The sequence below is a fragment of the Triticum aestivum genome, chromosome 5B (assembly GCF_018294505.1).
Source record: "Triticum aestivum cultivar Chinese Spring chromosome 5B, IWGSC CS RefSeq v2.1, whole genome shotgun sequence".
NCBI lineage: Eukaryota > Viridiplantae > Streptophyta > Magnoliopsida > Poales > Poaceae > Triticum > Triticum aestivum.
This window is the reverse complement of record NC_057807.1, coordinates 684,344,980-684,372,005: the sequence shown is the minus strand read 5'-3', so window position 1 is coordinate 684,372,005 and position 27,026 is coordinate 684,344,980. Positions and strand designations below refer to the sequence as shown.

Sequence of the window (27,026 nt, the reverse complement as noted above, 5' to 3'; positions counted from 1 at the left end):
TGACTATAGACTTGCAAGATAGGATCAAGAACTCACATATATTCATGAAAACATAATAGGTTCAGATCTGAAATCATGGCACTCGGGCCCTCGTGACAAGCATTAAGCATAGCAAAGTCATAGCAACATCAATCTCAGAACATAGTGGACACTAGGGATCAAACCCTAACAAAATTAACTTGATTACATGGTAAATTTCATCCAACCCATCACCGTCTAGCCAGCCTATGATGGAATTACTCACGCACGGTGGTGAGCATCATGGAATTGGTGATGGAGGATGGTTGATGATGACGATAGCGACGAATCCCTCTCTCCGGAGCCCTGAACAGACTCTAGATCAGCCCTCCGGAGAGAGATTAGGGCTTGGCCGCGGCTCCGTATCGTAAAACGCGATAAATCTTTCTCTCTGATTTTTCTCTCCGTGAGAGCAAATATATGGAGTTGGAGTTGAGGTCGGTGGATGTCTAGGGGGCCCACGAGGCAGGGGGACGCGCCCAGGGGGTAGGCGCGCCGCCCACCCTCGTGGACAGGGTGTGGGCCCCCTAGCCTTGATTCTTTCGCCAGTATTTTTTATTAATTCCAAAAATAATCTCCGAGGAGTTTCAGGTCATTCCGAGAACTTTTGTTTCTGCACAAAAATAACACCATGACAATTCTGCTGAAAACAACGTCAGTCCGGGTTAGTTCCATTTAAATCATGCAAATTAGAGTTCGAAACAAGGGCAAAAGTATTTGGAAAAGTAGATACGACGGAGACGTATCAACAGGCTGAATATTCTACTTCTATTTTTTGTTTCTTTTCTTTTTTAGTTTCTGTTTCTATTTCTTTATGTTTTTTTTCAAAATTTTAGAACTTTGTAAAATTTATTTGCAAATTTAGGAAAATGTTCGTTTTTAAAATTTTTGTTCGTGAGTTTCAATAAATGTTCCTATTTTAAAATTGTCCATGTTTTCAAATTTTGTTTGCATTCGAAAAATGTTTAGGAATTTCAAAAAGTGTTCCAGCTTTCCAAATTTGTTCACAAATTTATGAAATGTTCATGTTTTCAAACTTTGTTCACAAATTTATAAAATGTTTATGTTTTCAAAGTTTGTTCACAAATTTAAAAAACTTTTGTAAATTCCATAAATTTTGTTTGGGAGTTTGAAAAAATGTCCCTGTTCCAATTTTTTTTCGCAAATTTAGAAAAATGTTCATATTTACAAGCTTTGTTCGAAAAAAGTTCCATTTCCAAAATTGTTTGCAAATTTAAAAAAATATTCGTTTTTTCAAATTTTGTTTTGGAGTTTCAAAAAAATGTTCTCATGCAAAAGTTGTTTGTGTTTCCATATTTTGTTTTGAAATTTGAAAAAATGTTCTTGTTCAGTTTTTTAGGTAGTTTAAATGTTTCCGTTCTAACAAATATGTTTGCGTCCCCAAAATTTTTTTGTGTGTTGAAAAATGTTTGAGTTTTCTCAAAATTTATAAAAAAGTTAATAATGTTCACGTTTGATAAAACATTCACGTTTTGTTTTTGGGAAAAAATGTTTTTTGTTCGAATTTTCAAAAATTGTTCAGAAATTCAAAAATGTTCCCATTTTCAAATTTTGTTCAGGGTTGAAGTTTTTTAAAATTGTCCAGAAATTTGTAAATGTTCCATTTTTCAAATTTTGTTCACAATTTTAAAAATGTTTGCACTTTTCAAAATATTCTCCATTTTGTTCATGTTATTTAGAAAATTTTTGGGTGTTCAAAAAAATTCCCTTTTGAAAAAAGCACAATAAGGGGATCTTCGGTTCGATCCCTTATTCGGACTTTAACTTTTGCAAATCTTTTACACTTTTTCCGCTGTTGACAGTTTCTTTTTTGATTTGCGCTGCTAATCTAACACAATACCTGGTCTAGCGCAGTGGCTTTCACAACACGCTCATTACTACCGAGGTGGAGGTTTGAATTCTAGCACTAGCGCATTTCTTTTTTGCTGTTTTTCACCTTGCGGACGCCAAATGGGCCGGCCTGTGCGGCACGTCGACTCTTTGACGCAAAAAGCGTCACATAAGAGCTCCCGCGTCTGCGTGTCATGCGGTGCGAGGGGCGGGCCGTTCCGGCCCGTTGGCCAGTTTGGCCGCGGGGCCTCACAATGGTTTCATTCCTTGCAGATGGATGTGGGCACCCCCCACCCACATGCTCATCTGCAGACAGCTAGCTCAATTATTGCATCCCTTCTCCCAGAGTGACCGTTGACCTGATAGCCTCATCCCCTTCTTCTCCTTTGCTAGGCAAGTAAATCTGAAGCTCCATCGCCTTCACTGGGAAGCAAGCAGGTAAATCTGTCCAAGTAAAATAGTAGATCTTTGCTGGGATGTATATGTACTCGATTTTGGGGATCTGCCGTCTGCTGATTCATCATTTATCGCTGCTCTCTGCGCATATTTACCACCATTTTGAAGTGGCTGTGGTTCATTCGGTTGCTTCGGATTTGAAGGGGATTGACAGGGATTAAATCCCCTGCAAGTCAAAATCCCCTAAAATTCTCTCCAATCCCCCCCCCCACCCCCCACCCTGTAGAGGCGATTAACCGTAGGCGTGCAAGTATATAAGAATTTTTCTGTTTTTCTGGGTTACTGTACTACTAAAAACGACTGCCAATCCGATTGCTTAAATCTTCGGGAAAAAGGTTGGTGCTGCTAGTTTTTGCTTGATATATGATGGTTTGCTGCTGATGCTCGTGGGTCTCTGCATTGGTTGTAAAAAGTTGATCTGCTCGTTCGTTATACTACCTTGTAGTCGATCTGGGGGCTGGCTTAGTGCGGCCTCGGCCTGAACTTCTAGCCTTAGCTGTAGCTCTTATTTTCGGTCTACCAGGATGCTTCATCTATGTTTTGTTCCGTCATCGTAATGATAGTGGAATCCGGCCATGAGGTCGTTGGAAAAAAACTGTTTTATTTTTCATGTTTACTTGGTCGCAGCTGATAATCTTATCATAGTCCTGTTTTGGAGAGCGAAAACAATCGCATGTAGCACCAATATCGTCTATGTCATGTAATGCTTACGGTGGCTAGTCCTGTTCTCAAAGCAGAAAAGAAAAAGGGAGGGTCAACATCGAAATTAGTGCTTTCAATTTTCTGCATAATGGGAGAGTGATCTTAATTTGTTTGTTAGGTACAATAATCGATCTATATTACTTCATTAGTTAGCTTCGGAGTGAGTGGGGATTTGGGCCTAGTATCTAGGTCATACATACATAACGAGTTTGCTCTTGTTTCCAGGTTAAATTACATACTGACTGCAAATGGAATACAAAGTTTGTACACGAAGTGACCTCGAGAAGATGTTAGTTGATGAAACAGCGGAGCCCAGGGACCTGCCATTATCACTCCTGAAGGACATCACTAACGATTTCTCCGATGACCTGAAGATTGGAAGCGGTCGATTTTCTGTGGTTTATAAGGTAGTATACATGCACGAGTGTCCTAATCCTAATCACACTTGTTTTGACTTTTGAGAACTCAAACCCATGCTAACACTTGTGAGTGATAGGGAATACTTGGCGACAAGTCGGTTGCAGTGAAGAAGTTGTCCAACGCTTATATGCATGAAAGGGAGTTTCACCAAGAGGTTGAATGCCTGATGCGGGTAAAACACAAGAATATAGTAAGATTTCTGGGATATTGTGCTGATACACAAGGAACTATGGCAAGTTACAACGGAAAACTTGTCATGGAAGAAGTTCATCAAAGTTTGCTTTGCTTCGAGTATATACCTAATGGGAGTCTTGATAAATATATCACCGGTACGACCATGCGGCCTCTAAATTTTGTTACTATTATTCCATATACTAAAAATTGTGTAATGTGTCCCAATTTATAAGCCCGGTTTCTCCTATACCCTTTACAGATGCATATCGTGAGTGGCGAACATGCTACAAAATAATTAAAGGGATTTCTGAGGGCCTGCAGTTCCTTCATGAGAATCATATCATTCGCTTGGATCTGAAACCTGCCAATATACTGCTCGACGATAGCATGGTACCGAAAATCACTGATTTTCGCCTGTCTAGATGCTTTCACGAAAATCAAAGACAGGATATTACCAAAACTACATTAGGAACAATGTAAGCTAGCTAACTCCTCTTGAAAGCTAAGTTGTTTTTTCTATGAATTGCACTCTCTTTGTCCATTAATCCGTCAGGTCTTTTCTATTTTCATACAGGGGATATTTGGCACCAGAACTTTTGGAAGGGGATGCAATCACATGTAGTGCTGACTTGTATAGTCTTGGTGCCATTATCACAGAAATACTGACCGGGCAGAAGGGGTATCAAGCTACTGAGGAAGTAAGAACAATATATGCCATTTTGACAATGCTAAAAACTCAATTTCCTTTTTGGCTAAGAAGGATGGTCTTAAATAGATCACTCTTTTACTTTGCATATTGTTATTAGATTTAGTTTGAGATGTAGCAGAATATCATTTGTGGATGCACATCTAGTAGTGGAAAGTACAATTTTGGCTGCAAAAGAATCAACACAACAGATTTCCCTTTAGAGGAATTTTCTTCTCAGTTTGATGCTTGATGTATGAAAGTGCAATTTCCATTGTGATAGATCTGACTCGAATTTATTAGGACACGCTCTACTTTTTAGAGAGTTTTTGTTCTCAGTTTGATGCTTGAATGTGTGGTTGCTATGTACTATACATATGATTCCTATATAGAAAGATGTTGTTGATCCATTTCAAGCACATCTAGTAGTGGAAAGCACAGTTTTGACCGCAAAAGAATCAACACAGCAGATTTCCCTTTAGAGAAATTTTCTTCTCAGTTTGATGCTTCATTTATGAAAGTGCAATTTACATTGTGATAGATCTGACTCGAATTTATTGGGACATGGTCTACTTTTTAGAGTGTTTTTGTTCTCAGTTTGATGCTTGAATGTGTGGTTGCTATATACTATACATATGATTCCTATATAGAAAGATGTTGTTGATCCATTTCAAGCACATCTAGTAGTGGAAAGCACAGTTTTGTCCGCAAAAGAATCAACACAACAGATTTCCCTTTAGAGAAATTTTCTTCTCAGTTTCATGCTTCATTTATGAAAGTGCAATTTACATTGTGATAAATCTGACTCGAATTTACTGGGACACGGTCTACTTTTTGGAGAGTTTTTGTTCTCAGTTTGATGCTTGAATGCGTTTTAGGTACTTGAAAGTTGGAGTGATAGGATGGAGAGATCACAACGAGACACACTATTGGAACAAATACGAGTATGCTATGAGATAGCTTTAGAGTGCAGAGACTTCAGTCCAAAGAAGAGACCAGCTAGTGGACGTGATATAGTTGACAGGGTTCGTGAAATGGAGGGCATCCAGGTATGTTCAAATTTTGAGAGATAATAAATTTCTACTTTGCTATAGAACCGCTTGAGCTGGTAGAATATGGGCTTTGGTGCTCGAGGAACAGGGCCATTAGACCCATCTTTTATTTATTTATTTGCGAATGGGCCCATCTTTTATGTTTGACCATCCATATAGAAAATACGCCTGTAGCAAAAAAGTGTAACAAAAATTAATAATACTAGATCCGTTACGAGATATATTTTTCGTACAACTTTGACTATGTTTCTTTCTAAGTATTTTCTGTACCAATGTATGTGTCACTCTTGTTCGTTCTAGTCTTCTGTCACTGAGTAACTCTTTAAATTTATTGTGTATTAATTTGTATTGCTCAGACGTTTGAGAATTTCTATATTATTAGTTGGTCAAACATTTTTTTCCGGAATAAGCTTAGTATGTTTTAGGCCGTGTAGTTTTTCTTATTGTTTCATCTGTTCTTTTGTTCGTGTGCAATTTTCTCTAGTTTTTTCTGTTATGTTTTATGAAAATCCATAATGATTGCGCCCTAGAATTTAATCATGGCCTATAGAGCAATGTCACTTAGTACTTAACTCTCTCTGAAGTCTTTCTTCACAAAAAAAGAAAACTCTCTCTGAATTTCTTTCTCTCCCATGTTGTATTCCTTCCTCCCTAAATCGTAATGCACCCACGTGGCCACACCTCACATCTTCCCATTTAGAATAAGATCTAATCTTTTCCAAATAGTCTCAATCCCTAATCCATATCATACAACTGGATTCCTTATTTGAGTTGTGTCTATCAGTTTGATGTATGCGTTTTTTTTTTCTTTGCCACTAGCTGGATTGATTGAAGGGCGCCTACATGGGCATTGTTTAGAACCCTTCTTGGGTGCGTATTTCTTGTTTCCTCGATTCCTTTGAGTGCCAGATGTATGTGTAGTTAGTCTGTTCGTTGAGCTTCTGTTAGCATTGTTTATAATGAGTCATGCTGGCATCAATGGCCTTTTGATTGATTTGTGTGTTCACGGATGTCTCGCTAGCTTCCCTGGTATACAAAATCTGGGTATCATAGAAGGATTCAGGTTTTTTAGTTGTGTTATTTTAAATCGATGTTAAGCTGAATATGCAGTTATGCACTATATTTGTATGTTTATTCTGTCCTTAATTTTAAAAAGATATGTAGGTATGTATATCCGATTTGGTATGTACGTCAGAGTTGAACCAACTATAGGATTTTCTTGAACGGACGTATCTAACATAGACTCCAGCTATAAAGATTTCTGACCTGTCGCTCAATCCTTGCCAGAAATTAAAGATCCGGCGAAGAAAATAATTTTGATGATGTGTATTAATGCAGTGTCTTGAAAAGAACCGCGTATAGTGTGTTTTTAGTATATAATAGAATAGATGATACTATAATAGAATAGAAGAGATGGAAGCATAATATATCAAAAACAGAATAGAAAAACGATGGAGATCCTTCTACTGCAGGGGTCTTCTCTCAAGATTCAGGAATGATGACACAGGGCTCCGGAGATCTTCTTGTGTTATGGTTGTCTTAGGGTACTCTAGGTGTTCATGGTCCTTTATGTTTGCGTTTCAGTGTGCTTGTAAGGGTCACCTACTTTGTACTGTTTCGTGATTTGAATGAAGATTTTCTCAAAAAAAAAAACAGAATAGATTTTTTCCAATAAAAAAAAGATGAAAGCATAATACACTTTCTCTATGATTTGATTTCTCTCCAGGCGGAGATGGGTTCTTCGCTGGCGGTCATGAGCGCCATGGATGATGCTCTGGTGAATTCTTCGCTGGCCGACATAGGCGCCATGAATGCCCCAGTGAGTTCTTCCCTTGGTGTCATGGGCCCCCTTCTCAGGAAGCTAGATTCGCTGCTGCTTCTCGGTTGCCGGCTGCGAGGGCCACTCAAGGACAGAGTCGTGCTCCTCAGGGAAGATCTGGAAGAAATCAGTGTCGCCCTTGTGGAGCAGTCAATGGTAGATTCCCCCAATGAAATGGCAAAATACTGGATGAATGAGGTGCGTGAACTTTGCTATGACATCGAGGATTTCATTGACGACATGATGTTGACGCACGCCGATGCCAAGATGAGGTCGGTGCAGAGCTTCAAGGTTGGCCGTGTCAAGATCCCTTGGCTTCCCAAGAAGGTGAGGCCGTGCACGAGGGCCGCCAAATTCGCAGAACTCAGGGCCCCGGTGCGGGAGGCGATTGAGCGACATGGAAGGTATCTTGATGGTTTCACCTCGAGTTCTAGATCTCTGTTCACTGTGTACGGCCATATTCCATTGATGTACGCAGAGGCTGCAAACTACCTTGTTGGTGTCAATGACGCTAACACAAAGCTTGTCAAGTGGCTCACCAATGAAAAGGAGCAGCAGCTGAAAATGGTGGCCATAACTGGACATTCAGGGGTTGGTAAGACCGCACTTGCAAAACAGCTGTACCGTGAAGTTGAGGAGCAATTTGACTGCCGGGCTTTCGTGCGAGCATCCCGGAAGCCTGACATGAGAAGGCTGCTTGGGGGCATCCTCTCTCAAGTTCAGCAGCATCAATGCCCCACTAATTCATACACAGTGCAAAACCTCATTGACAAACTCACCGAACATCTCCAGAATAAGAGGTCTGCATTTTACTTTATTGCTTATATAATTCATTTGTAATTACCGTAGTGCTTCTATAATTATTGTTTCAATAGACACGATATAATTATAACTATGGATAGCCTCTTTTGCAGATATGTTATTGTAATTGATGATTTGTGGGAAACAACATCATGGGATATTGTTGCCAGTGCTTTCCCGGAAGGTAATAACTGCAGTAGAATAATAACAACCACAGAAATTGAGGGAGTAGCTTTGGAATGCTGTGATTATCAATCTGATAATATTCTGAAGATGAAACCTCTTGGCGGGGAAGACTCTGGGAAACTGTTACTCAACCTGGTTTTTGGTCCTGAACGTCTGTGCCCTGAACAATTAAAGGGGGCTTCGGACATAATCATAGCAAAATGTGCTGGTTTGCCACTAGCAACCATTTGTGTATCCGGTCTTTTAGCAACCCAACCAGACAACCCTAAGCTATGGCTGCATGTGCAGGAATTTTTGTGTTCTAATTTGAGTACAAATTCTACTTTGGAAGAGACACTGCATGAAACACTAAAGCTTAGTTACAATAGTCTTCCTCACTATTTGAAGACATGTTTGATGTACCTTTGTTTGTATCCGGAAGGCTGCACAATATGGAAGTTTGATTTGATTAAGCAGTGGATAGCAGAAGATTTCATCTGTGCGATAGAAGGAACAGACACAGCGGAAGTTGCAGATAGCTATTTTGAAGAGCTTGTCAACAGGGGAATGATCCAACCTGTGGATATCAACTACAGTGGTGAGGTATTGTCCTGTACACTGCACCACGTTGTGCTTGATCTTATTACACTTGAGTCCACCGAAGAGAGATTTATCACTGCATTAGATTACTCACAGACCATCAGAGGACATTATAGCAAGGTTCGTCGGCTATCGCTCCACTTCAGCAATCCCAGATATGCAAAGAAACCAACTGGTCTAACACTGTCAAAAGTTCGATCAATTGGCTTTTTTGGAATCCTCAAGTGTGCGCCTACAATTGTGGGATTTAAGCATCTCCGAGTTCTAATCCTGGAGTTTTGGGGTGATCAATGGGGGATCATGAGTTTTGACCTCACAAGAATTTGTAGATTTTTTCAGCTGAGATATTTGAAGATTTCATGTGATGCCAGTGTAGAGGTAGAACTACCAACCCAAATGCGAATGCTGCGGTACTTGGAAACACTAATAATTGATGCAGCAGTGTCTGCAGTTCCATCAGATATTATTCATCTCCCAGGCTTGTTGCATCTCTCTCTTGGAGATAAGACAGATCTACCTGATGAGGTTGGTCGCATCAGATCTTTGCGTGTGCTACATTGTTTTAACCTTAGCAGTAACTCTGAAGACAATGTACTGAGCCTTGGTGATCTGTTGAACCTGCAAGATCTTAACCTCACTTACTGTACAGAAGAGTCAGATGACCATCTGAAGAGAAACCTGGCAGCTCTAGCCTCTTCTCTTGGGAAACTTGTGAATCTCAAATCTATCACTCTGGCTCCTGGTGCCTCAGGAACAGCAATCTACCATGATGTGTGGAGCAGCGTGTCCTCTCTTCCTTTCTTTCTTCAGAGACTTGAGTTGTTGCCCCCCATTTGCATCTTCTCCAGGCTTCCGCAGTGCCTTGGGCAACTCCGCAAACTCTGTATTCTGACAGTTGTTGTTAGTGAGCTGCTGATGGAAGATATGGATATACTGACAGGATTGCCCGCCCTCACTGTTTTCTCACTCTATGTCCGGCAACCAACGTTAGAAAGTATCATCTTCAAAAAAAGGGCATTCCTAGGGCTCAAGTGTTTCAAATACACATGTGGTGTACTGTCCCTCACCTTTCAGGAAGAAGCATTTCCCAATCTTCAGAGGCTCGAGCTAAGTTTCAATGCTCACAGAGGAGAACAGTATTATGATTTTCTTTCGGGCATTGGTTACCTGTTAAATCTCAAGGAAATTGCTGGAACGATTGGGGCAGCCAAAGATGCTGAGGAATCTGACAGGAGGGTTGCAGAGTCTGCTTTCACAGACGCCATTCGCAAGCATCCAAGGTTTCCTAGTTACAACCACGTAAAAAGAGTAGACTGGGTTCATGAAGAATACCAGCTTAGAACCCAAGCGAAAGACTCATCAAGAGAAAAATATGAAACACTGGAAAAACAGCATGGAAGAAAAGAGGGAGACTCGTTACATGAACAGACTAGAATTTTACTGAAAGAAACCGGGGAAGAAACAAAGCAATGCACCAATAGCTGGTACGTAAACTACTCTTTTCACCTAGTCGGCTATTCACTCATTTGCAAGAACTATTGTACCATTTTATTTCAGAATAAACAAGGATGGGCTTCTTCATAGCCATTTTGGCACACATTAAAATGTATCACAATTAATTTGGCCGACGTAGCGGCGCACATGGCATATTATTTTTACTTTCCTTTTCTCTTGTACTGTTTTAATTGAAACTTACTTCTTGCTGTCAGGAGTTCTTACTTTCCCGCCACTGAATCAATTATCTTCGATCAAATGAAGTCAGGTATTCCTATACATTTCCCGTTCCGGTCTGAAAGCTATTTTCTCCTAGAAAAGCATATTCATTTGTAAAAGAAGTTTAATAATCATAGCAATTAGCAAATATATATAAAAAGACTGGACTATGTGGTGGCCTGCCCCATGGTGTCTTACACTGCGGTGCCCAACTAGCAGATGCATGGAGCGAATTGAATGAAAGAGGTTCATGTGGTACGTAAGCATGGCATCATCAGGATTCTCTCGATTCTTAAAACTAACCTTTATCTCTTGAACGGATAATCTGATTGACGATCCATTTTTACCTTTGGCTTCATACGTTGCGATGAGATTTCTGAAACCAGATCCATGTTGACAACTACCTTTTGTCAGTAATTGCCAGATTAATATTACTTACTTGCTACATTAGTCACTTAGGTTATTAGATTATTATAACCTTGGTTACCAGAATGTCATTCTACACCTATGTAAAAGTTGCGTTATAGTACTTTTATGATATGCTATCATCTTTATGTACTTGTTTCTAGCACTTGGGAAATCACTTTTTAGCTCTACATATCATCGGAATGCTTAAACATGTAAATAATTATCTGGTAACCATACACTATTTATTGTGACAATTGTTTGTTGCTAATATGTCAACCATGTACCCGTCAAGGAAAAAAAGTCAACCACGTACTTAATCCGGCAATTGATGGCGACGAAGGTTCATGCATGCATACAATTGCTCTCCCTAAAGGGGGGAGTTCCTGTTGGGAGGCACAAAGCTACAAGATAAAAACTACAGGTTAAAAAAAAACCTACAAGACAGTGTGGGGTACAGACCCCACTTAGAATTTTCCTTAAAAATAAGAACCATAATTATTGAAGACTGGACATTTAAGCCATATACTAGATATGGGGAATTTTGAGGCGAGTTAGTTTTCAAATCCGGCTCTGATATTTTGATTACTAAAGTTTTCAATGTAGTCAAATGATCAAATTTTCACTTGGGCTGGATTCAGATCCAACCAAGGTTTGAGGAATTTTATTAAAAACATGAATATTATTTGAATTCACAAAAAAGGCAAATATATTGAACCTACTCAAATGACTGAAATTTTGTCAATAGCACATTGAAATGAGAATCACATCGGTAAATGCAATAAATAAATTAACATTGCCCTCGATTGCTTGAATCTTGTTTTGATGGCAATCACACCATCATAAAAGAAGTCATAGAAGTGAAGCTACCAATAGTGGTAGTCGCCCTTATAAATCTTCATCTTTAGAGACTTTGGGTGTCTCAATGTGGACAAGGGCCAAACATACAACGCATAAAGTAAAAGTACTGACGAAGACAAAATGTATAGGGTGTTTATCCACTCTTTACTAATTTGATTCTCATCATGGAGTTGTGTGTACAATGGGCATAGCCCTACCCCAACATTCATATTAGATTTGCATGGTGTTTGAATAAGAGTCGCTTTTTAGTGGAAAAGAGTTAGATTTGTCCCTTAAGATGTGCAGATCTAGACTCCCCAAGGGAGAGGGGAGGGGGCACCTGAAAGTGCTAGTATCGACTAGAGGGGGGGGGGGGTGAATAGGTGATTTTTATGAAAGTCTTCAAAACTTGGAAGTTTCGAAGACAAACAACAGAAACAACCTAGTTGATATGCAGTGAAAGATAAACTAGCCTAAACAAGTCATAGTCAAGTATGTAATGATATGAAAGTACAGGACTAATGGCAGTTAGGTAGTAAGGATCAGTATGGAAGATGGTATGAAGCCAATCAACAATAGTAGTCAAGCAATGAAGTCAAACAGATAAACAGATAGGCAATGACTTCACGAAGACAAACTAAAGTAAGGTTGGGAAGGGATAGAACCAGTTGCTTGTTGAAGACACAGGATTTGTTGGACCAGTTCCAGTTGCTGTGACAACTGTACGTCTGGTTAGGGAGGCTGAGATTTAACTCAGAAGACCGCGTCTTCACCTTATTCCCCTTGAGCTAAGGACACCCAGTCCTCGCCCAATCACTCTGGTAAGTCTTCAAGGGAGACTTCCAAACCTTCACAGACTTCGTTCACTGGCAATCCACAATGACTCTTGGATGCTCAGAACGCGACGCCTAACCGGCTGGAGGATTCACAGTCCTCAAGTGTAATAAGTCTTCAGGTCACACAGACAGAAAGACTTCAGTGATGCCTAACACTCTTTGGCTCTGGGTGTTTGGGCTTTATCCTCGCAAGGATTTCTCTCTCTCAAATGCTTCGAGGTGGGTTGCTCTCAAACGACAAAAGCCGTGCACTAACTCTGAGCAGCCACCAATTTATGGTGTAGGGGGTGGGCTATTTATAGCCACTAGGCAACCCGACCTGATTTGTCCAAAATGACCCTGGGTCACTAAGGAACTGACACGTGTTCCAACGGTCAGATTTCAAACACACACGGCAACTTTACTTGGGCTACAAGCAAAGCTGACTCATCCAGCTCTGGATAAGATTTGCTCTCATTGTCTTCGCTCGAAGACATAGGATTTGGGTTGAGCAGCACTGAAGTCACTCTGACTTAGTTCACTTGGACCCCACTTAACAGTACGGTGGTTCCTATGACTCAACAAAGAGGAAAGGAAACGACGAAACCACACAGTCTTCGCGCTCCATTGTCTTCACGTAATGTCTTCTCATGTCATAGTCTTCAGTATGAATATCTTCTCATACCACCATTGTCTTCAATGTCTTCATACATTTTTAGGGGTCATCTCCAGTAGGTAAACCGAATCAATGAGGGACACTACCTGCGTTATCCTGCAATTCTCACAAACGCATTAGTCCCTCAACCAACTTTGTCGTCAATACTCCAAAACCAACTGGGGGTGGCACTAGATGCACTTCAATCTCCCCCTTTTTGGTGATTGATGACAAACTGGTTGAAGTTTTAAACGGGGATAAAGTATGTGAAATTGTAAGGATAGGGAATTGTCTTCATAAGTTGCAAGGGCTCCCCCTGAAGATGTGCATATAAGTAATTTGCTTTTGGAATGCAAATGCACATGGCAGGTTGTACTTGTGGAGATCCACTTCAACTTATGAAGATAATTCATCATGCATGAAATGATATAACAAGTAGAATGACATGCATAATGAAAAATGGACGTCTGCAGAATGATCTAAGTGCGGAAGTTATCATCGCACATGCGGAATTTATCATCGCATCATAGTAAGGCAAATAAGTAGCAGAAGTAGCAGACGACCATCGTGTTTTAGGTGTTACAACTCAAAGAACCAAATGTTTCAAAACACAAGAGTTGTAAGCACGCAGCAAAATATAGTGCAACCGCCCATATGAACCCGCTTGAAGACTATCAACTCATACGCTTCTCCCCCTTTTGTCAGTAATGACCAAAAAGGTTTGAAGACATAGAGCATCTACTCGTCATGAGTAGGTGAAGCAGCTGGGTCGTTGTCGTTGGTTGGCGGTGCAGATGTACTTGGTGCAGTGTCGATGCGCGCAGTTGTAGTTGGAGGTGGTGAAGTAGCGTCATCTTCATCATCGATCACTCTGGCATTAACTGTTGCCGCGGAAGAGGAATATTCAGAGTCTTCAAGAGATGGAGTTCGACACAGGGTAGCAGTCCGTGGAGGAGTGGAGTCAAACTGGAATCTTTCATTGAAGCCATCATCTTGAAGATCAGCTTCAGCACTGAGCAGGGTCAAACTCTTCCATGATCTTCGGCAAGTTTCATGAGCAACAAAGGCATTCTTGGTGGCAAGGTTGCGAATGCGATTGACATCCACCAAGAGGCTTTGCATTTGGCGCTTGAGCCAGAAATGATGCTTATCTTGCTTCTGATGAAGAGCCACAAGAAGCTCTCGGTCATTGAGAACACGAGAACGCTTCCGAGGCCTTTGCGCAATGGTGCTTTCAGTGGCTTCAGTGGGCGCTCTGTGTGGCAGACGAGTGTTACCAGCCAGTGGATAGAATCTTGTTGCTGCTTGAACACCTTCAATAGGCTGAGTGAAGCTTTGATGCTCAATGTTCTGAAGACAAAGTGGCGTCTTGGCAGGGTCAGAGTATACAGCATCAACTGACATATCAACCTCTGGCAGAAATATTATGTGATTGCGAGCAGACGGCTGATAATTGACAGATGAGTGTCGCTTGATGAGGCGCATGACCCATGGAGCATAAAACTTCAGACCAAATAGGTCAGAGCCGGAAGCAGCAAGTTGCCTGATGAAGAATTCCTGAGTGTTGAAGCTGATGCCATTTAGAATGTAGAAGACCAAAGTCTTCATAGCTCCTTCAAGCTTGGCCGCTGATGAGTGTCCCTTGACTGGCCATAGAGTACGCCTGATGATATGATATATGGTGCGAGGCAGATACTCAAGGTCTTCAACAAAGAAATGTGTGGGATACTCAGCGTCAGATGGCAAAGGCTTCATCATGCTCAGCATATGGCTCATGTTTGGTTCTGGCTTGTGAAAGATGCTTTCCACAGCATTTCAGTGTAGCTGACAGTTAGGCTCATACAGTTCTCCAGGAGTGGCTAGCCCAGTAAGCTCGATGATATCCATAGCTTTGGCTTCATGATGAACGTTTCCAGTCATCCACTCGAGAACCCAAGTCTTGATGTCTCTGTAGTAACCGCGAATGTGCAGAGTGGCATAGAATTGAAGCAAAAGCTCTTCATTCCAATGTTCCTTGTCTGTCACAAAGTGGAGCAGACCAGCATCGCGAAAGCAGTCAAGTGCTTCTTCTAAGCACGGCAATCCAGCAATAGCTTCAGTGTCAAGGCGCATATGAGGGAAAATGCGCCCTTGATCATATAGCACACATGAGTAATAGCTTCTCTACTGATAGCTCCAGAACCTATCTGATGATATTCTTGGCTTGGAGTAGGGGTTCTTGGCGCTGTCAAAGAAGGTATTGTGGCTCTTGAAGCCATTTACATTGAAGGACCCGGGGGAGTTGGCAGTACCTGGAAACCGTGGCAACCTGGGCTTTGGCTTCTGGACCTGAGGCCGATGCTCAACATGATATTCAAATTGGGGTCCTGAAGCAGAAGGCGGAGGCACCAGAATGGGCCATCAGAAAGTGACAAGCTGACCGTGATCGTATGCTTGCTCAATAGTGTGAGGCCTTGGTGGCGGAACAGGAGCAGGGGCAACATCAGAGGCATCAGACTGCACGACAGGTGCTTCGGGAGCAGTTGTCATATTTGCTTCAGGTGCAGCCTCCTCATTGGCGTCATGTGCAGCATTCTCATGAGCTTCAGGTGCAACATCCTCATTATCTTCAGGAGCAAGATCCTCATGGGTTTCAGGTTCAGGGGCCACATTTGCTTCAGGCACAGTGGCCTCATTGGTTTCAGGTTCTGTGCCCACACTTGCTTCAGGCACAGGAGTTGGTGCAGGCTCCACATTAGCGTCAGCCATGACCTCGTCATTGTCTTCATTGGCGTTGGTGGTGGCAGCCTCAACATTTTCAACCTCCTCTTGATGAGCAGGAGGGTCGGGCACAAGCACATTCAGATCATGAACTGCTTCTTCTTCAATCGCCGGGGGAGTTGGTACACGTACTTCTTCTTCATTTTCTTTGGCTGATGCAGCCGGAATGTCTTCAGCAACATGTGCTTCGGACTCGGAGACGTTCACTGTTGGAGCTGGTTCAGAGAACACTTGGCATGCAACAGGTGAACGTTGCACTTCTCCTTCGGGAACGCTCGACAGAGGGACTTCAGGCCTTTGTCCTCTACGAAGCCTGCGAAGTGCTGGCTTCAAGTTAGGAGATGGAGTTGGCCGGGCCTGAAAGTCTTCATCCTCTTCTTGCACTGGGGGTGTAGCTTGTTGTTGTTGTTGGGGAGTACTGGGGAGTCTTGTTGTTGTTGTGGGTGATCAACCCACGAAGCATCCTGAGCAATTGGCGTCAATGGACGACCAATGCTGATGAGTTTTCTGTTTGTTCGAACAGGCGATGATACCACTTGATGTTCAATCTGAGGAAGAACTTCATCATCATTTACATTGTCATCTTGACCAATGTCTTCAGCAGCGGTGTGTTCAGCTGCTGGAATATCTTCAGCTTCAGGAGCCTCTGTGGTAGCAGGCTCATGGACAACCATTCTTCGTTCTTGATGAACAGACACAGGGCGAACCACGGAAATGGGTTCAACGACTAAGGGCTCTATGGAAGCAGCCCTAGTCTTCTTGGTCTTGCGCTTCTTCTTGGAGGGAGCGGCATCAGAAGCTTCAGCATGCTTTCTCTTTCTGGCTTCAGCCTCGGCAGCCCTCGTCTTCTTCTGTTCAGAAGCTGTTGTGGTGACCTTTGGCTTCGAGCCAGTCATGCTGCTTGGGAAGATAATGCGAGGGGCTTCTTGGCTTGAGGGTGCAGGCTGATCAGCAGGGCGCTTGTTCTTCTTCTTTGCAGCCATCCTGGGATCAATGCCAGGACGGCCAAGGGACTTGCGCTTCTCAGCCTCATTGTAGGCAAGCACACACTTATCAGCCAAAAGCTTCATGCGTTCTCGAGAGCCCTGAGCTTCTTGGCGTTTCTTCAGAAAAGCTTCTTTAAGCTCATTCAGCATGACCTTGAAGTTGCGGACGTCTTGAACACTTAGCTTGGCCACATGCTTCTTGAATTGAGCCTTCTCAAAATCAATCTTGTTTTTGAGCTCAACGATGCGCTGAGCGAGAGCTAGCTCAGAAGCAATGGCGCCATTGAAGGCGACGCTGAGGCCAATTGGAAGCTGTAAGTCTTCAAAGCTGACGTTGGGGGTGTCGAACCACTCATCAATGAAGTTGTGAATGATGGCCACATCAAATAGAGGCAAGTTGCTGAAGATTTCAGCTTCTTCCTTGCTCTTGATCAGCTGCTCAAGGGCATCATCAGCAAGATCTTCATCACTTGATAGATCAATGGGTTCTTCACGCAGAATTGCGGCAGGAGTCAAGACTCTTTGATCAGATGGTCTAACAAGCTGCTTTTTCTTGTCCGTTCTCTTGGAGACACGGGACAGATCTTCAGATTGCACACTGGCTTCAGGAGGTGCAGTGGCCAGTGGCTTCGCACGCAAAGTCTTCGGAGGTGCAGCTGAGGTTGAAGCCTTTGACTTCTTTTGCTTCTGCGGTTTCGGAGGAGGAGCAGGGGCTTCATCAGAGTCAGCACCATTGTCAGAATGATCTACTCTGGCGCCTTGGACCATGATGTAGGTGATGAGGCCGTCAAGGTTGGCGTAGGGGCCGATGACATTGGGATTGGCTTCACGGGAGCCATCAGCACGGGGAGCAGAGGGACCTGGGTTGAAATCCAAACCCAAGGACTTCTTGTTCTTCTTGGCCGAAGCCACAACAAACTGATAGTTGCGCTTGAAGAGCGAATCATCACGACACCATAGTAGTGAAGTGGGATCTGCGTTCGCTGGCTGTGTCCCACGGACCATACATGGATAGAAGCCTTGTTCAATGGCTTCAGCTTGGCTCTTGGGTTGAAGCCCTCGATAGAGGATATCACCCCAAGGTCTCTTGATGGCATTCTTCTCTGCATATTCCTTTGTGACAAACCTGTACCTGAACCACTCCTCAGCCCAATAGCGTCGAATCCATTGGATTCGCGTCTTTCTCTGATGATAGTTCTCTTCAGGGTCAGTCTTGTACAGTTCAGCTAAATCATCAGGCAGATCTTTAGATGTCCCTTCTCTGCGCTGTCTGCCACCCTTCCTTGCTGATTTTTCTGTTGCCATGAACTTCAAGCTGAAAGGCTTCAATACGTTCAAAGGCTTCAGAGATTTGCGCTTGCTGGTCAAGCAGGAACTGGCTTCAGGAGAATTTATATGATGCTGTAAGTATTCTGCAAACGAATGCAGACTATGAGAACCAAGGGATTCTCCCACGGACATGTACCTGTGACAGCATTAGAGATGCGAGGGAAGGGGAAGAGGTCATATGCATTCTCAGAAGATTTTGAAGATAAATCAGTTTGAAGACATTGACCTCATGTTGCGAAGACATTCACTTATATAGGTGAGTTGGTTCCAGATTTGTACCAATCCGTGAATAAGTACAAGTGAGGAATCAAACTAGAAGAGATCTAAGTGAATCGACTAAGCAGTATGAGATGCAGATGGAATAGATCTAGCTTTGAATAGACAGAAACTACTTTCGGTAAACAGGATGAATCTTGAAGATCAAAAAGGTGGTAAAAATAGAGTTTTAATTACCGCACGAAGAACTGCTAGATGGAGGAATAGGAGACCGAGCAGTTCAGCCCACCGTGCCCTAACTTGGCGACGGAGGACACCTACGGCGACGGCGGAGAGGACGATGTCCGCGGCCGGCGTGAGGACGGCGTCGGAGAAGTCGCGGCAGCTAAGCGCTTCGTCGCCGGCGTCGTCGCGAGCTAGCGGTGGCGCTAGGGTTTTGACGGAGGTGGAGAGGTGGAAGAAGTATTTCTTTACCGCGGGGGGACAAGTATTTATAAGTAGGTGAGAGACACAGCGCAATTACGCTGGTGCCCCTGGCGGTTCACATCTGAGGGGCACGTGGCAAGCATGCAACACACTCAGGGTTGTCCCACGTTCCCACGCCCGCCAGGCATGTCGGAGAGTTGTTCCGGCTTCTCCGGATTTCAACAGTAAAGATAAGCCATTTAAAACAGATTTAATGTTTGTCTCTTTGCCTTCTGCTGACTAGGACGCAGAGAAGACATTCGACTGTTTCAATAGAATGCATATGATTTGGATAGATAGAGTTGAGATAGGAAGCATAGAGAGGTTAGGGTCCGATCACATTCACTTAGTTCAAAAGATTCAATCTTGAAGACATAGCTATAAGTGAATGCTGTAGAGGACAGAACACTAGTATTTATATCAGAAACCAATCAAATCATCATAGTGCAGAAAGTCATGAAGACAAATTGAAAACTGAAGACAAACCAAATGCGAAGTCATTGCAGTATAACGCCTTGAGTGAAACACTTCAAACAAGAAAAGTTGGTGGTGGCGTTACCCACCGTATAGGAAGTATTAGACCCAGACACGGCGCACAATTATCGTGGCGCTCCGAAGTCAAATTCCATGTTAATGTATTCACACTCAGAGTGTAAATCTTCATTGATTGAAGATATACCTTACTTTGTGTGTTGCACATCTAAGTCATCAACATGCATAAGTGTTAGGATGTGTGCCTGATCACAGGACATTAGAGGATTCTAAGATATTTAGCTCACACCGTAACTTGCAAAACCTTTTCTCATCCAAGGGCTTTGTGAAGATATCTGCCAGTTGCTCTTCAGTGTTGACGTGAATGATATCGATATCTTTCTTCATAACATGATCTCTGAGAAAGTGATGACGAATTTCAATGTGCTTTGTCTTCGAATGTTGGACTGGATTGTTGGCTATTTTGATGGCACTCTCGTTGTCGCAGAAGAGAGGTACTTGTGTCAGGTTGATGCCATAATCCTTGAGAGTTTGCTTCATCCATAGAAGCTGAGCACAACAGGATCCAGCAGCAATGTATTCAGATTCAGCAGTTGAGAGTGATACATAGTTCTGCTTCTTCGAAGACCAACAGACAAGTAATCGACCAAGAAAATGACATGTGCCAGACGTAGACTTGCGATCCACCTTGTCACCAGCATAATCAGCATCCGAGAATCCAACCAAATCGAATCTTGAGCCCTTGGGATACCATAATCCGAGTGTTGGGGTGTAAGCCAAATATCGAAGAATTCGCTTCACAGCTAAGTGATGCGATTCCTTTGGTGCCGCTTGGTATCGGGCACACATGCAAACACTAAGCATAATATCTGGCCTAGATGCACATAAATAAAGCAAAGAACCAATCATGGAGCGATATACCTTTTGATCGAACTCTTTACCATTGTCGTCGGGACCAAGATGGTGTTTGGCTGGCATTGGCGTCGTGTAGCCTTTGCAGTCTTCCATTCCAAACTTCTTCAGACAATCTTTGAGGTATTTCTCTTGAGATATGAAGATGCCATTCCTCTGCTGACGAATTTGAAGACCAAGGAAGAACTTCAGCTCACCCATCATGGACATTTGATATTGCTCTTGCATCATGTACCCAAACTCATCACTATACTTCTGGTTGGTGCAGCCGAAGATTATGTCATCCACATATATTTGGCACACAAACAGTTCACCATCATATGTCTTCGTGAAGAGAGTGGGATCGAGGGATCCAGGTTTGAAGCCTTTGCTCTTCAGGAAGTCTTTGATTGTATCATACCAGGCACGAGGGGCTTGTTTGAGGCCATACAGTGCCTTGTTTAGCTTGTACACCATATCAGGATGTTTTGGATCTTCAAAGCCAGGTGGTTGAGCGACATATACTTCTTCTTCAATCTTGCCATTGAGAAATGCACTCTTTACATCCATTTGATATAGCAAGATATTGTGATGATTAGCATAGGCTAGCAGTATGCGAATAGCTTCAAGCCTAGCCACAGGAGCAAATGTTTCGTCGAAGTCAATTCCTTCAACTTGAGTGTAACCTTGAGCCACAAGACGAGCTTTGTTTCTGACGACTTGACCATGCTCATCTTGCTTGTTTCGATATATCCATTTTGTTCCAATAATGTTATGCTTGCGTGGATCAGGTCGCTTGACAAGTTCCCAGACATTATTCAGTTTGAACTGTTGAAGTTCTTCTTGCATGGCTTGAATCCATTCAGGTTCCATAAAAGCTTCAGCAACTTTCTTGGGTTCTGATATTGACACAAATGAAAAGTGCCCACAGAAGTTTGCTAGCTGTGTTGCTCTTGATCGAGTGAGCGGACCAGGTGCATTGATGCTGTCAATTATCTTCTCTATTTGAACTTCATTTGCAACACGTGGATGAACAGGACGAAGATTTTGCTCTGGCTGGTCATTGTCATCATTGGGAGGATTGTCTTCGGACTGAGCATTGTCTTCAGGTTGATTTGGTGCAGAGATGATAAGTTCCTCTTCAGGTTGTGCTTCAGAGGGCATGATTTCACCAGTTCCCATCAGCTTGATTGCCTCGTTTGAAGGAGCTTCATCAAGTGTGCTTGGCAGTATCTCTCTTTGTGAACCATTGGTTTCATCAAATTTCACATCCACAGTTTCAACGATTTTGTAGAGATAAAGGTTGAAGACTCTGTAGGAGTGTGAATCCTTTCCATAGCCAAGCATGAAGCCTTCGTGAGCCTTAGGTGCAAATTTTGACTTGTGATGGGGATCCTTGATCCAGCATCTTGCTCCAAATACTCTGAAGTAACTGACGTTTGGCTTCTTGCCAGTAAGTAGCTCATATGATGTTTTGTTCAGAAGCTTATGAATGTACACACGATTGATGATGTGACATGCTGTATCAATAGCTTCAGGCCAGAACTTTCTTGGTGTCTTGTACTCATCTAGCATTGTTCGAGCCATCTCAATGAGGGTTCTGTTCTTGCGCTCAACGATGCCATTTTGCTGAGGTGTGTATGGAGCAGAGAACTCATGAGTGATTCCCATTGTATCCAGATACAGATCAAGTCCAGTGTTCTTGAATTCAGTGCCATTGTCACTTCTGATGTGCTTGATATTCACACCATAATTGTTCATTGCTCGATTTGCAAAGCGCCTGAAGACATCTTGCACTTCAGTCTTGTAAAGAATTATATGAACCCATGTGTATCTTGAGTAGTCATCAACAATGACGAAGCCATAGAGACAGGCAGTTGTTGTGAGGGTGGAGTAGTGAGTAGGTCCGAATAAGTCCATGTGTAACAGCTCGAAGGGTTGAGATGTTGTCATGATTGTCTTTGAGTTGTGCTTTGCCCTTGTCATCTTTCCAGCTTCACAGGCACCACACAGATGATCCTTCTTGAACTTGACATCTTCGATGCCTATGACATGCTTCTTCTTGACGAGTGAGTGTAAGTTCCTCATGCCAGCATGTCCCAGCCTTCGATGCCAGAGCCAGCATTCTGAAGCTTTTGTGAGAAGACATACGGCAAGCTGTGGACCTGCTGAGAAATCTACCATGTATAGATCATCTTTTCGATACCCTTCAAAGACTAGAGATTTGTCAGATTCCATTAGTACAAGGCAACGATATTTGCCAAATATCACAATCATGTTCAAGTCACAAAGCATTGAGACAGACATTAAGTTGAAACCAAGGGATTCAACAAGCATCACTTTATCCATGTGTTGATCCTTTGAGATTGCAACTCTACCTAGACCCAATACTTTGCTTTTACCAGTGTCAGCAAATGTGATGTGACTCTTGTCGGATGGACGTAAGGTTGAGTCCATGAGAAGACTTCGATCACCAGTCATATGATTTGTGCATCCACTGTCCATAATCCATTCTGAAGCTTTTGGTGATGTACCCTACAGTGCAGTTAGGAGGATAGGCTTCACACAAGTGTTGTGAAGCATATGCATTTGATACATATAGGGACAGTCACAGCTTATAACAAGGTTAGGACATAGTTTGACTGATAAGAAATTCAGATGTGAAGCATATAGAGTGATATTTTAACGTGCGTCCTCAGTGAGTTTTAGGTCCCCAGCAATAGTATCGGACGCCATTGATTGCTGGCTGGAGACCGTTTTCTGCAAAAGAGAGTTAGTTCTTCTTTGCCACCCACATCTTCAGTGGGGGCTTAGAAGCAATGAGTCTAAGTGCAGCATCTGAGAATTTTGGCTTTGGAGCCCTAGCAAATAGCCTTGCAGGAGATGAATGATACTCATATGAATAAGCAGAAAAGTTCTTAGTCCTATGAACATAGCGGTTCGAAGATACACGCTCATATTCATAAGTCTGAGTATGATTTCCCTGCAAAACATTGGCGTTAGGGTGACTCATGTGAGTCCTGTATCTGTATGAAGCCTTTGGGCCACATGAAGCTATTGGTCTGGGGTTTGTCTTCTTCCTTGGTGGTGTCATGACGACATTCACAGGAAGATTCTCAATGTACCGCTTAGGTACCCAGATCTTCTTCATAGGTGGTCCATTCCTGCAGTTAGTACCAATGTACCTGGCAAACACTTCACCATTCTGATTTTTGAACAGCTTATAGTTTGCATCAAAGGATTCATCAATGATAATAGGATTAGCACAGGTAAAGCCAGATAAGGTAGATGGATCTACTGAAGGTTCCTTTGCAGCAACCCATGTGGTTTTGGGGTACTGCTCAGGCTTCCAGTACGAGCCATCAACATTCATTTTCCTTTCGAACCCAACACCCTCCTTCCTAGGGTTTCGGTTCAGAATCTGCTTTTTGAGGACATCGCAGAGAGTCTGATGTCCCTTCAAACTTTTGTACATCCCTGTTTCAAGCAATGTCTTCAACATAGCATTTTCATCAGCAACAGCAGTGGTATCCTCCGCAGAGGGGTTAGTAACCACATCAGTAGGTGAAGACAATGAAACAGTAGCAGCAGTGGAACATTCAGCAACAGATGTAGCATTATCACGCTCAATGCATTTTAGACATGGTGGTTCGAATCCTTCCTGAGCGGAACTGATCTGTTGGGCGCGAAGTGATTCATTCACCTTTTGAAGATCTTCATGAGCCGCTCTCAATTTCTCAAGCTCTTGTTTCCTTTGAAGATAATCATAGGAGAGCCTTTCATAAGTAGTTGAGAGTGATTCATGACGACCTTCAAGTTCTTGGTACTTAGCATGAAGATTTTTTATGTCATCAACTAAGGACTGTGAACGTGTCATTTCAGCGTCCAACATGTCATCGCTTTTGTCTAACAGTTTTTGAGTATGTTCCATAGCCTTTTGTTGTTCAGTTGCAATTTTAGCAAGTGTTTTGTAGCTGGGTTTGGATTCACAATCAGAGTCATCTTCACTTGAAGTTTGAAAGTAAGCATCGCGTGATTTTACCTTGGCACCACGTGCCATGAAGCAGTAGGTGGGAGTAGGATCGTCTTCGTCATTAGCTTCAGCGTTGGTGTGGAAGTCATTGTCTTCAGTGTTGAAGATGGACTTGGCAACATAGGCTGTGGCTAGAGCCAGACTTGCAACGCCAGGGTCAGACTCCTCTCCAGACTCCACCTCCGCTTCCTCTGAAGCAGACTCCTCCTCTGAATCCATTTCCTTGCCAACAAAAGCACGAGCCTTGCCAGATGAGCTCTTCTTGTATGATGAAGACTTGGAAGAAGACTTAGAAGACTTTGAGGATTTCTTCTTCTTCTTGTCATCGGAATCATATTCCTTGCTTTTCTTCTTCTTCTTCTCATTGTCCCACTGTGGACACTCAGATATGTAGTGACCAGGTTTCTTGCACTTGTGGCAGGTTCTCTTCTTGTGATCATGTGTGGAAGCTTCATCATTCCTTGAGCTAGATCGTGAAGACTTTCTGAAGCCCTTCTTCTTTGTGAATTTCTGGAACTTCTTCACAAGCATAGCAAGTTCCCTTCCAATATCTTCAGGATCTTCAGAACTGCATTCAGATTCTTCTTCAGATGAGGAAACAACTTTTGCCTTCAAAGCACGAGTTCGGCCATAGCTTGGACCATAGATATCTCTTTTCTCAGATAGCTGGAACTCATGTGTGTTAAGCCTCTCAAGTATATCAGATGGATCGAGTGTCTTGAAGTCAGGACGTTCTTGTATCATGAGAGCAAGGGTGTCAAAGGAGCTGTCAAGTGATCTCAGCAGTGTCTTGACGATTTCATGCTTGGTGATCTCAGTTGCGCCAAGAGCTTGAAGTTCATTTGTGATATCAGTGAGGCGATCAAACGTGAGCTGGACATTCTCATTGTCGTTTCTCTTGAAGCGGTTGAAGAGGTTGCGAAGAACACTGATTCTTTGATCTCTCTGGGTTGAGACGCCTTCGTTGACCTTGGATAGCCAGTCCCAGACTAGCTTCGACGTTTCCAGAGCACTCACACGGCCATACTGTCCTTTGGTCAGATGACCACAGATGATGTTCTTTGCAGTAGAGTCCAGTTGAATGAACTTCTTGACATCAGTGGGGGTGACACCTTCACCAGTTTTGGGAACGCCATTCTTGACGACATACCAGAGGTCGACATCAATGGCTTCAAGATGCATGCGCATCTTATTCTTCCAGTAGGGATATTCAGTTCCATCGAACACGGGGCAAGCAGCGGAAACCTTGATTATCCCTGCAGTCGACATAGCTGAAACTCCAGGTGGTTAAACCGAATCACACAGAACAAGGGAGTACCTTGCTCTGATACCAATTGAAAGTGCTAGTATCGACTAGAGGGGGGGGGGTGAATAGGCGATTTTTGTGAAAGTCTTCAAAACTTGGAAGTTTCAAAGACAAACAACAGAAACAACCTAGTTGATATGCAGCGGAAGATAAACTAGCCTAAACAAGCCATAGTCAAGTATGTAATGATATGAAAGTACAGGACTAATAGCAGTTAGGTAGTAAGGATCAATATGGAAGATGGTATGAAGCCAATCAACAATAGTAGTCAAGCAATGAAGTCAAACAGATAAACAGATAGGCAATGACTTCACGAAGACAAACTAAAGTAAGGTTGGGAAGGGATAGAACCAGTTGCTTGTTGAAGACACATGATTTGTTGGACCAGTTCCAGTTGCTGTGACAACTGTACGTCTGGTTAGGGAGGCTGAGATTTAACTCAGAAGACCGCGTCTTCACCTTATTCCCCTTGAGCTAAGGACACCCAGTCCTCGCCCAATCACTCTGGTAAGTCTTCAAGGGAGACTTCCAAACCTTCACAGACTTCGTTCACCGGCAATCCACAATGACTCTTGGATGCTCAGAACGCGACGCCTAACCGGCTGGAGGATTCACAGTCCTCAAGTGTAATAAGTCTTCAGGTCACACAGACAGAAAGACTTCAGTGATGCCTAACACTCTTTGGCTCTGGGTCTTTGGGCTTTATCCTCGCAAGGATTTCTCTCTCTCAAATGCTTCGAGGTGGGTTGCTCTCAAACGACAAAAGCCGTGCACTAACTCTGAGCAGCCACCAATATATGGTGTAGGGGGTGGGCTATTTATAGCCACTAGGCAACCCGACCTGATTTGTCCAAAATGACCCTGGGTCACTAAGGAACTGACACGTGTTCCAACGGTCAGATTTCAAACACACACGGCAACTTTACTTGGGCTACAAGCAAAGCTGACTCATCCAGCTCTGGATAAGATTTGCTCTCATTGTCTTCGCTCGAAGACAGGATTTGGGTTGAGCATCACTTCAGTCACTCTGACTTAGTTCACTTGAACCCCACTTAACAGTACGGTGGTTCCTATGACTCAACAAAGAAGGAAAGGAAACGACGAAACCACACAGTCTTCGCGCTCCATTGTCTTCACGTAATGTCTTCTCATGTCATAGTCTTCAGTATGAATATCTTCTCATACCACCATTGTCTTCAATGTCTTCATACATTTTTAGGGGTCATCTCCGGTAGGTAAACCGAATCAATGAGGGACACTACCTGCGTTATCCTGCAATTCTCACAAACGCATTAGTCCCTCAACCAACTTTGTCGTCAATACTCCAAAACCAACTAGGGGTGGCACTAGATGCACTTACAGCACCGCTCCTGTGCT

At 42.9% G+C, this 27,026-nt stretch overlaps 1 pseudogene; it reads left to right on the top strand.

Moving 5' to 3' along the window:
* Positions 1-2,169: 2,169 nt before the first annotated feature.
* Positions 2,170-27,026, top strand: part of LOC123114206 (uncharacterized) — a 39,315-nt pseudogene continuing 14,458 nt past the window's right edge.